Raw genomic sequence first — 13,088 nt, forward strand, 5'->3', positions numbered from 1 at the left:
CAGAAATGCATCAGATTTGTTTCAAAGTGGCCACAGTCTGGACGGTCATGTCATATGTCATCTGACTTTGGAGACACTATGAGTGACAAATTTACTATATTTATGCAGAAAGCTGCAAAATAATATATAAACAATAGACAAAACAAGCATGGTATTTGTTGTGACTGCTCTATTTGTTGATTGCACTCCCACACCATTCTCTTTCTCTTTACTCACACTGCATAAAGAATGCTATGTAAGAGTGTGTCAATCTAATCCCATCAACATACTACTTCCTGTTACCCAAGGCCTTCTCCTTCAAAGTAATAGTCTAATGACAACGGTATTCATGAACTATGCAAACGTGTAATATCCATATTTACTTCCGTAAACATACGGTGCTGCATGTGAGAAGGCATCTCCTGTGCATAAAGGTCAGGTCTGGACCACAGTCTGTTCCCACCTGAGTCTGATGAGAGTAACATTAAAATTAAAGGCAGAGCTTTTCAGCAACAAACACTCCATCACCCCTACCACCCTTTGCAGGATAAGTGGAGTTCACAAAATGAGTAATAAGTGAAGAATTTGTGGAAGAGAACCTCATGGCCACATGAAGGACGATCTGTGATGGTGTGGGCTGGTTTCTCCCAAAGACTCAGGGAACCTTGTTAGAGAACCAGAAATCATGAACTCTTTGAAAAAAACTGGACATTTTAAATAAACCCTTTTGACCTCTGCCAGAATACTAAAAATGGGTTATCACTGAGTCTTTCAGTAGGATGATGACCTAAAACATATAAAAAATCAACAAAAGAATAATTCACCAGACGTGAGAACATAGTGTAGAAGGGACCCTGAAATCTGGGCCATCTTGCACTCCTCGACGACTACAGCGTTAAGATTTGACCCTGCTCAAACACATCGGAATCAAATTCCGAATTGTCTCCTTAGCACGGAGTCAGGTTCTATAGAGCCCTTATTTGTTTCTAGTGTGTTGGTCTGAGACACAACTGAAAGCTGCAGAACACTGGGCCTTAAGGACTGGAGTTTTACATCCATGATATAGAGATATTGCAAAAAAAAGAATAAATTCATGAATTTGCATCCTCCAACTTTATTGAAAGTTCTAGAATATTAAGTCTATATCAGATACAATACCTTTAATCATATAAATATCAAGTGGTATAAATTATCAAGATAGACACTTTATGTAATCTCAGATGTTAGTGACTTGGAAAGAAATCATTCAAAAAAGGGCAATCACAAACATCTTTAAAAATTGTAGCGATGCAAACATCATTATATTATATTCAGTTTAAATTGCCAGAAGTGTTTCTACTTTTACATCAGTATATTTCATTTTCTGACACATTTTTCCTCATGCAATGCACACATGAAGTGCAAAGCACAGCGCAGGAGATTAAGGAGAGGCTCTTGAAAATAAGTGCCCTAACACTCCATCATTCTGTTTTCCATCAGTGCTACAAGGTTACAGGTGCGTCAGGTAAAACATAAGAGCCTTATAAAAAGTAGTTTTTTTGTCCAGTGAAATAGAATGAATAGATTTGTTATGAAAGCGCTCTCAATGGAGTCTTCAGCTAATTTGTGAAGACAGGATTCTTCTTACTGCACAGAGGTGGATGAGTTGTTTCACTACCAAAAACCCAAGCAGACATAGAGTTTAGATTTATTTCCCACAGAATGCATTTTGTACTTTGTGGGAAAAAAAGAGTAATATTAACAAATTATCGGATATAGTCTTGTCTTTTCTTTGAAACTTTGATGATTATTCTGCTGATTTAATAACAACGAGTCTGGAATGTGAAGTGAACCTTGTAGTCAGAGTGGACAGTATTTAACTTTGCTATTCTTTTGCAGACATTAGGTGTCATACTACTGGTTTGTATGCAGATGCACATCACTCATTACTCATTTTGTGAACCCCAGTTATCCTGCAAGGGGTTGTAGGAGTGCTGACGGTACATTTGGACATCTTGCAGTACATTTCTGCAGCAATGAGAGATATACTCACTACTGAAGTCGGTTTAGAACCACCAGTTAACCTAATTTTCTTCTCAGACTGAAAAGATACAGAGGACTGTAACCATGCAATTATTTACATTTAGGGGGTTTGCAAGCAACTAAGGCATATTAACAACCCATAAGGGGGCACTACATTATGTTTCTCCATGAACTTTTAAGTCTGCCAATCAACTGTATTCAGTCCAATAATCAATGTATCATTTGTGACCCTCCTCTGCAAAATTTCCGCAATGTAGAACTCGTCTTTTTCCTGGATTACATCCCCAAGGAAACTGTTCAAATTAACATGCTTAAACTGAGACCTATAACACTGACTTCACATATTGAAATGTTTGGAAAGTATTGTTTCGGATCACCTGATGTAACTGGTCTCCGTCTTTCAGGTTCCTCTACAGTTTCCCTACAGAATGAATGTAGAGGTTGATGCACTATTCTTTATGATTCACATCTGAAACTATAATTACTTCTGTTGGGCTCTTGTCTTTGTTCTTTTTTTATTTTTGTACTACTTTTAATAGGACCTCCAATTTATCCAAAAAATAGACCAAATGACCAAAATGTCTAATGAAGTTTTCACATGCCGTAGTGTGCCTGTTTTGCTGGGGCAATGCCCTGGCATATGACAGAGAGGTCCATTGTCACTTAGCCTGTGTCCACTTTTTAAAGTTGAATGCATCAATAAGAAATATAGATCTTCTGATGTTGAACAAACTAATGCAAACATATATGGCTTTAAAGATTTATTATGGAAACCGTCAAAAAAATGTCAAAACAAAATTCAGTACCCCTGTCTGAAACCCAGACAAGTTGCTTAAAAAACTCTTATTTCTTGCAAGAATTCAAATTTTCCCCAGACAGCTGTTATGAAATGACAAACTTGAAGAGTAGTGCAACCTTGACATATATGACTTTCTGACTGCTTTCTAATGTTAATCAGTAATTTGCTTAATTTCCCAGATCTGTGGTCAAATCTGCTTAAGGAGTCTGGCTCCTCCACAGATTTAGTGTATCAGCAGTGCATTGAAGAGGAGCTTCAGTCAATGATGTTCAACTAAATTCAACATTTCTCTAACCCCAACTTTTAGCAGACCTTCAAGCAAACGGGTAGAACTGGTCAAAGGCAGACATTTTGTTTTGTTTTTTATTACAGAAAACATCACTGCAGTTGAAGGAGAGTTATGAGAACAACATTTTTGTACTGATATAGATATTTAAAAAACACAAGAAAATGCAAACAAAATAACACAGTTTGGTTTTCACAGCTATAACAAAGAAATTTAATAAAAAGCCATGACAGTCATAAAATGTTTGATGACTCACTTAGTTAGACTACATTAAATGGTAATGGCTGTGTTGTATTTGGTTTGGTAACACCATTCTCATTTGCATCCCTCCAGGCACCTTAACTTGTTTTGAGAATGGCAAACATGGTGTCCCTTGGGGCAGATCCCACAAAGGAAATGGCCTGTGTCTGCTTGTGTTTCTAAGACATAAAAAAGAGAATCGGCTGAATGAAGTAAAGGGGAGAGAGCTTGGGCATCGCTGAGGCTGAACAGAACACAGAGCATATGGCTTTGAGTCATTCAGCGGTGAAAAGAGAAAGGTGCATTTCTTAATTTAATGAAGTGGTAAAGACTGTACTGAGTGTGAGACTGGCAGCTATTTAAGGATTCCTGATAGCCACAATTATGTATCTGGTCCCAAGCATAAGAGTGAATAAAAAAAAACAATTTAACAAAGCTTTTTTTAATTTGTATAATGACTGTCTGATTGGGTTTCGACCAGACTTTATTTCCTGTTTTAGTGCAGGAAAGGGAAAATAAATTGTGAATAAAACAGGATTTTCTTACACTTAGAATCAGAATCAGAAAAGCTTTATTGCCAAGTACGTTTTTGGACATACAAGGAATTTGTTTTGGCGTAGTCGGTGCAATACAATACAAATTAAACAGTATAAACATATCTACAATATAATATAAATACATGTGCACAGTTTTAAGTGAGTGAGAGTAAATATAGAGCAGTATAAGATGCAAGAGCAATACAACAGTGCAGGTGATCATTGTGCAAAGCACTAAACTTATAGACAGGTAAACTGTTTATTTTTTGGCCTTTTTAATCCTTATTCTAATGGAACATCCACCTTATATTACAGAGACAGTTTTAGAAAAATGGACTTATGTATGGGTGAACTTTCCCTTTTAAAGCAAGATATTAACTTTAAGAGGGGAGCAAGGTGATAGCTGAGTTATTGTGGCATTCAATGTTTAATGCACATCTTTGTACTCCTGCCTGCAGCAGCAATATCAGTAATAACCACAACCTTTTGCACCTCTGCAAAGGCAATTGGCACTGAAGTAAAGCTGTCAACAGTTTATTTTTGTTCATTTTAATCAAAATAACCTAAAGCAAATAATTGTTTTTTTCTACTTTCTAGAAAATTTTAATATTACATAAGACCATGCTACGACCTACATAATTATGAGAAAAAACTGCTGATTTGACAGTCTTACAGCAATCAGTCACTGACAAGGAAGTTAAAGCTAGATGTTCAGAGGGCTGTATCAGAGCATGTTGATGGAATATTAGGTGGAAGGAAAAAGTGTGGTAGAAAAGGTGCAAAAACCACTGGGATTACCACAGTTTTGAGAGGATTGCAAAGCAAATCCCATTTAGGATTTTGGGGAAGATATACTAAGTGTGAACTGCGGCTGGAGACCCAGACATATCCAGGACATGGGCCACAACTGTCATATTCCTTGTGTTAATCCACTTCTGAACAAGAGACAATGTCAGAAGCATCTTACCATGGCTTAGGAGAAAGGGGATTGGACTGTTAGATAAAAGTTACTGTGCTTAAAATGTCACTAATGAAATAACGGAGTAGACAATAGTATCCAACCTCATTTTGAAAGGGAAGGAATGAAACATATGTAAATAGCTGTGAATCAGCAAAACACAAGTGAAAAAGTCAATGTAATTTCCTTTTTCTTCTTTAACAACATGTATCTGTTGCTTAACCCAAGTACACTGTAAAACTGAGTCATTTCCACTTTATACAACATAACTGGTTTCACAAGCAGTTTTCTTGAAAAGAAATAGCAGTTTAGACATCAGAATTGCGATTGGAATTTAACCAGTCTGATTCAAATTGAAGAATGTATTTCTTTTAAAATAAGGGATGTTTTATTGCAGGGGGTTTCACCTTAGTTGACTTGAGGGGTACAAGTTTTGGGCTAGTGTGGAGGCTAGTCTTTGATTTTCATCAGTCTGCTAATGATGGATGGTCTTTTTATTAAATTTTCCAAGAAACAGATATTGATATAGACAGCATTTGCTATGTTGTTTATAGCTTTTTAAAGTAAACATTTAAAAAAGTGTTTACAAAAATGTAAGGTTGCCAAAAGGGATACTGAAATATATTTTGTGAATATGGCTAACATCAAAGTTTAAGTTATACATCCTGCATATTAAAGCAGTGTGTTGTTGTCAAGATTTTATTTTACTCATACTTGAGGGTAGCTACATTTTGGCAAAAACATAGAGTGATTGTTTGAAGAGTGAAATAATTTATGATTTCTTTAAACGAGGTTCTGTTGTGAACTTGTGAGCAATCAGTATTAAGTCACCCTTCTTAGGATGTTTACTTTGCATCAACACAAATTCAGGCATTGACAGATAATTCCATAGATATTCATAATGAAAGCTGTGGTTTTTAATTTTTTGGAGCGGTTTACATATTCTTATACATACAAATTGCCTCTCATATTTAGTTAAACATAACTGTAGCAGGTTGCCCCTTGGCAAGAGTTTTTGTAGCCATCAAGAAACTTCTGGCATGACTCTGGGTGGATTCTTGATCTCTCTTCTTGTATTGATAGAGTTCATTAAGAATGGTTGGTTTTTAGGCAGAGACTGTTTTTTTTTTTTTTGTAGTCTATAAGTCTACCATGGGTTGAGGTAAGGGGTTTGAAAAGTCTGTCACAGAAGCATAATTGAGCAATAAGAAGCCTATGCAGAGTTTGCATTTCTAAACTAGCTTCGCTGTTTGTTTGGGATCACTGTCCTGTTTGAACGCCAAATTTAGTCAGTGTTTCGTTGCCATTTCCCGCCTGTCTCACAGGACAGCGCAACGGAGGCGCATATCTGGAGAGAAAAAAAGCTCGCAGGCGAACTTTTGCTCCACAAGGCCATTCCTGGAAGAGCTTGATAGCTGGAAATCTGTCTGATACGAGAAGATCAGAAGATTTATTTACCGATCAAAGACCACGCCGACACCCGGCGCAGGTGGAAACCCACAGAGGTTCTATGTCCAAGGAGATGAGATTTCCTCCTTGTGTAATGCAGTCGACTAACGGTTCATCTTTTCCCCTCCTGGACAGATGAGAAATTACTGTTTTTTTCCTTTAATTTGATCACGGACGAGTGGTTCCCACTCCCTTTCTTTTTCTTCAGACCTGATCCATCCTCAACCGGTGGAGAGCAGAAATCAACGTCAAAGTAATTTCGTTCTTTTCATATTAAACGGGATAGGTGCATTTAGAGGTCTGGGCAGGATAAGGCATAGTGAAGGTGATTTAGAATCACCAGTAATTAGTCTCAGGTATTAACTTGTTACATAATTGGCGTTCCTTGACAGGCCTTAAAATGACAGATACCACTGTTGCACAAAGTAACACATTTGTGATATCCTGGAAACTCTGTTGTGAGATTTGGTAAAATTTTGCAGGAGTTCTTGTAGGCTGGAGGATGTATCTTGACTGATATTGGCTCAATTATACTGCAGAGAAGTAATAATATACTCCTAATAGTAATAATAGTTTTTCTAAGGTGCTTTTGTGGACGCAAGATGGACATTTTGTGTAGTTTATGGTGAAATTCAACGTAAATTGCCAGCTTGTCAAAGCAACCCCTGCTGGCTTAGAGCTGTAGCGCAGTCAGCATGTTGCCATAGCAACCAAAAATTCCTGGCACAGTAGGAGCCATTCTCTCCCAGTCAGGGAGGAAGCAACACTACGGTCTGATGGCCATTGAGTGAATTGCAGTTGCAACAGGATTTTCTCCGCTGCAGACAGGCGTTTATTGCCACCTTCTGGTCACTAATGAGAATTACAGTTGCTGCCACAGAATTTAACTAATTTGATTAGTTTTATTAACACAGTCAGATAATCCCATAACCGATGATCAAAGGACATAGCTTGAGCTAAAATCAAGTTATTGATTATTCATTGCCACTTCTGCTCTGAAATTTAGGCATTTGTGCCAGGTTTCCTTGTGTGTGTGAAGCATGTTTTAACCAGACTCGCATAACTAACTTTAGTTGTCTAACTTGGTTGGCCTTACAAGAAACTAAATAACCCATAGTATGCATCACTAACATCCATTTGAAGATAAGAATAGCGTTGGAATGTTTTAGTTTTATTTATCACACTTTTATTTTATTTTAAAATTTGGGTTTTGTTTCAAAAAAAATGTGTGTGTGTTTTGCTTGATCAATTCCATTAAAGCATAGAATTGGGTAAGCCACAGTTTGAACGGTCAAACCTGTGTGCCCATTTTAAGCAAAATCCATTAATCTGCAAGATATATATATATATATATATATATATATATATACATAGTCATCAGTCAGTCATTTTCTACTGCTTATTCCATTGTGGGTCACGGGGGAGCTGGTGCCTATCTCCAGCAGTCTATTATGGGCAAGAGGCAGGGTACACCCTGGACAGGTCGCCAGTCTGTCGCAGGGCAACACACAAACAACCATGCACACTCATTCATATACCTAAGGGCAATTTAGATTGACCAATTAACCTAACAGGCATGTCTTTGGACTGTGGGAGGAAGCCGGAGTACCCGGTGAGAATATATATATATATGAATCATACAGCTTGCTGAGTGTTTAGTCTGTTTGTGTTGCTGCTAATTGATTTTAGCAATCATTCAAAACTAAACAGCTTAGTCTGTTTGTGTTACTGCTAATTGTCACTACTGGTAATTTTAGTGGTCATTCATAGCTGAACAGCTTTGTTTGTTGTTGTGCATTTTGGGCAAAGATGGAGAAAACATCCCAGACTGCAGCTGGAGATGTGAGTCAGGAGGGCCCCACAGAAATGCAGGCACAGGAAGCAATTGGAGCTTTGATTTTATTGTCATCAGAGGAGCATAAAGCTCTTAATGATTATAGCATTGAGCAATTTGAAGCAAGGATTCAGGAATTGCTCCAGGCCACCAAAAGACACACAGGTGGCCGATGTGTTAGGACAGCTCACTCTTTTATATCAGCGAAGGGTACTTTTGGATAGAGACCAGTGTGTTAATCTGCAGTTTATGCTGAATAATACTTTGCAGACAGCAGAGGCAACTAGGTGTGAACTGTTAGAAGTGTATGAGAAATTGGAAGCAGATGAGTTGAGAGCCAGAAGGTTGGAGGTAGCTGTGCGCAGCCAGGACACACCCCCATCCCCAGAGGAATGGGTGGTGGAGATAAATCCTGTCTCACAGGTTGAAACCTCTGAAGCTGAGCCACACGTGCAACATCCTGAGAGAACCTTCCACTCAGAGCTGGAAAACGTAGAAGCTGTTCTCCAGAGACAACCTTCCCAAGCTTGTGGTTTTGCACACACATCCACAGAGTCCAAAACAGGTATGAGTAGGCAGATTACATTCAGTGGTGATGTGTCCCACCCCACTGTAGTAGACAGCCATGAACATTACCTGGCGGTGGACTCACTAGAAGTAAATGGATCAAGTTTTAGGGGCAAGCAGCCTTCACACTTGACTTGCAGGACCCTGCTCTACAATCCCTCACCTCCACCAAGGCGACATGAGAGCCATCTCGGGGACTCAGGTGGTTCATACCGCCCTCAACCGCTGCCCAGGACCCAATTCCATGGAGCACAGGGCCCACCATTGTACCATGAGCAGCCTCCAGTGCCTCCCCTTAGGGTTAAGCGTGATGCCCTGACACACGGGGAATGCAGCAGGAATGAACCTTCAGATGATGACTCAGACGGGCCAGCACCAATCCCTGAGAGTGGATCGTGCACATGTCATCTTGAGTCTCTTGCCCAAGGCATAGAGCGTTTTGACCCTAATAATGAGGAATGAAACATTGATGATTATCTTAGGGAAGTATGTTTCTCATTGAATAACATAGACAGGTATGAGTTAGTCAGAGTTTAGTCCTGCCCAGTCATAGGCCTTTGAGAAACAAAGTGAACTGTGAACACCCATTCCTGCCAAGAGGAACACAGGGACAACATATTTGTTTTTCTTTATTTATTTTGCTTCTTCATGGATCATGGATCATGGAGTGTCAGCTCCTATGATGGATGGACTCAGTAGCTTCAAAGATTGCGATTAATCACACCCTTTGAACCTAGTGGGGATGTTAGGGCCATCCATTTTGGTCGCACATTTTGACACACGCAACTCAACAGACGTCGCAGCTCTGACGTCACTGGGAGTATAAACCGGCTGAGTTTCATTGCCATTTCCCGCCTGTCTCACAGGACAGCGCAACGGAGGTGCATATCTAGAGAGACAAAAGCTCGCAGACGAACAAACTTTTCCTCCACAAGGTCATTCCCGGAAGAGCTTGAAAGCTGGAAATCTCTCTGATACGAGAAGATCAGAAGATTTATTTACCAAACAAAGACCACGGCGACACCCGGCACAGGTGGAAACCCACAGAGGTTCTATGTCCAAGGAGATGAGTTTTCCTCCTTGTGTAATGCAGTCGACTAACGGTTCATCTTTTCCCCTCCTGGACGGATGAGAAATTACTGTTTTTTTCCTTTAATTTGATCATGGATGCATGTTCCCGCTCCCCTCCTTTTTCTTCAGACCTGATCCATCCTCAACCGGTGGAGAGCAGAAATCAACGTCAAAGTAATTTCGTTCTTTTCATATTAAACCGGATAGGTGCATTTAGAGGTCTGGGCAGAATAAGGCATAGTGAAGGTGATTTAGAATCACCAGTTGTTAATCTCAGTTGCAATACTGATTGAATTATGTTATGCTGAGCTGTGTTTTGATTTGGTGCGCAAGCGCTGCTGAATTGTGCATGGTTAATGTTTTGTCCAGCTGATCTCAAATCAGCCAGTAGTTAGAAGTTGGACTTTTAAAAGTTTTTAATTCAAAGCAACTGCAGTCTGGGCCTCGCCCGACCACTCTGTTCCAGTTTTATTGCTGGAGATTTTCCACCGAGTTCCCGCCTCAGAGTTTATGACTCTTTGTCAAGATTTGGAGCGATCAGCTGGTTGTGGCTAAAGGGGCGTGGCCCCATCGTTTTATCAGCTGATCGCTGCGATCGAGACATCAACACAACAGGAGGATCTCTTTCCATTTAACCCAAATTACACATTTTGTCCATAAAACTACTGATTTGATCTTCATAGACACTAAATGCGCATATATTTATTTTTCTTTTATTATTATTGTTAAGTAGTCATTTTTATCCCCTTTGTGTAGAACGGTGCTTGTTAGTTAGGTGAATTTGTTTGGACCAGAATAATGGTATATCAGGATTATTTGGCTTCATATAAATCTTCATATATATAATTAAGTGTTTGTGTTTATTTCGTGCATGAGTGATTTATCTGTCAAAACAAGGTCAAAGATCCCCCACCTTTGGTGAAGTGGTTGAATAAACAGTGACAGTTGGTGGTTTTGGTTAATAATTTGTAATTATTAAAGAGCTTTTAGCCCATAATCACAACACCAGAGGACATCTCTGATTTCTATTCGTAAGTAATAATTTTTGGTTAAGAAATTAATTTTTTTCAAATTATGATTTTAAATTATAATTCTTTATGAATATTAATTAATCAATAATCATAATCCTTACATCTTTGCATAATGCCCCAATGCTACTGGCAATGATACTGCCCCACAACATGATGCTGCCACCACAATGCTTGACAGTGTTCCTAGGTTGAAAACCTCACCATAAATTCTCTAAACAAGCTCAGTTTTAGGCTTTGTTCATAGAACCTATGTCAGAAAAAGATAAATCCTCATCTGTAATATGCAATATATCAAGGAAAGGCGGCAATAGAATGTCCGAGTTTGTGTTAATATACAATCCGCCTCCTTATGTCTTCACTGATTTCTTTGGATTTATTTTCTTATTTTCCTTCCTAAATATCAATATTTCATATATTTTTTTATAGCTAAAAGATGTTATGAAAACTATACAGTTGCAGCATCTTTAGAAGTTTAGTGTTATTATATATTCTATTCTAAAACTTTGTTTAGCAATTAATTACAGTCATTTGGTAGTAGAGAGTTGCTAGCGATGACAACAAAAGTGTAGAAAAAAACTACATATACATAAACCCAAACATGTGAATAGCTAAACCAGCCACCGATTGTTGTCAGTGACTTGGCATGTTTCTGTGTTGTCCTCTTCATATCTTGACATCTCTAATAATATAACATCCATTAAATAATGAGGATTAACAATTCTAAACTTTTCACACTTTTTTTTATTATAGTCATACGTATTCACACTCTACAAAAAAACAAAGAACTTTTCCCCTTTGTTTATAGCTTTCCAAAATTATTCCATATGTCAAGTGAGGAGCAAAAATAAGACAGACGGGTGTCTGGTTTTTATGTGAGAAACAGATTTTCTTTGACTTGTTAAAGTTTGCACTGCCTCTGGAATGACACGTTCTGAAGAGTTACGAGCTGAAAATGAGAACATTTCATGAAGGAGAATAATATATCTTTCACATTTGCTTTAGAGACAGGTTTGATTTAGAAACTCGCATTGCTGCTTTTATTCTTGTGTAAAAACCTCCAAAATGTGTGACATTTTTTAATCCTTTCTTGTAAAATAATTTAGACAACATATATAGGATTTTATTGACTGACACACCTTTTAGGTTATGGCCAAATAAAGGAGCTTCATGCGTGCCTTAATTTTGCATTGTCACCGCTGGTGCAAAAACCATTTTATTTATATATATCCCTTGGAAAATGAGGGCAATTTTATCCCTACTTGAAATAAATGGGATTTGATACCCATACTGTATTATGCAATTAGGCACCTGTGGCCTTCATATCAAAGCCATCAGTCATTATTTCCTTTACACAGTTTGAGCAATAACTCAATATCTGAAGCTTGTGATTTGCTATCCTGAATGATTTTGCTATTCACAAAAATTCACTGAACCAAACTAATCAAACATACACATTCCTCTAGTTTTTTTTATTTTTATTCTTTGCTTCATTATTGTCTGATTTTGACCACATGTGTTTTCAAAGTTCAATAATAGATGGTGTGTTTGTTCACATGTCTCTGTGTCAAGGGCAGCCACTGCCGCTGATGCACAATTAATGAGGTTAACGAAGCTGTCTGACCGCAAAGACATGCAGTTTTACCCATTTAGACCAGAACAACCCTTTGAGGTGAACCTGTTAACTAAAACAATGCTCAGCTGCAGTGGTGACAGCTTTATTTCTGTTTCACACAACAAGCCGCATACATAATTCAGGAGTGGTAGGTATTAATTTAAGAATAACTAGCTCTACACTTCCTAACTTTCTGGTGGGGCTGTGTTAAGGTGTTATTGGACACCAAGGCACAACAAACTGGAATGTCTTAGCATAACAAAATGGCTAATGTGTGTTCATTTATGTCTGCAAAAGCGTCACCAATCGAGGAGTTTACTCAAAAGGCGCCTTGACAGCTGGTCTTTGCTGCATCATGACAGGGCGGCTTGCGTGATTCAGTAATTGAATGCTGTAAACAAACTGGCAACAATGCTCTCGACTGTTTGCTAAATCATTATGTTTTGCTACTTTTCAAACTCAACTTGGCATTTTGATTTGTTAAGTGAGTTACAAGGACGCAAAGATTTCATGAACTCGCTGGATTGGTAGTTGAGGACTGGCAGCAAGAAGAATAGAATTAGCTGAACTTGTCACACCCTCCTCATTATTCTGTCAGTTTAGCATAGTGCTATGTTGTTCTTGAAGTTTAAACTTCTTTTAGTAAGACACCAGAGGGTGTACAGTGTTTTATCCAACCTATGTAATGTAGAGCTGTTCTCCCA

This window comes from Girardinichthys multiradiatus, chromosome 21, assembly GCF_021462225.1.
Source record: "Girardinichthys multiradiatus isolate DD_20200921_A chromosome 21, DD_fGirMul_XY1, whole genome shotgun sequence".
Lineage (NCBI taxonomy): Eukaryota > Metazoa > Chordata > Actinopteri > Cyprinodontiformes > Goodeidae > Girardinichthys > Girardinichthys multiradiatus.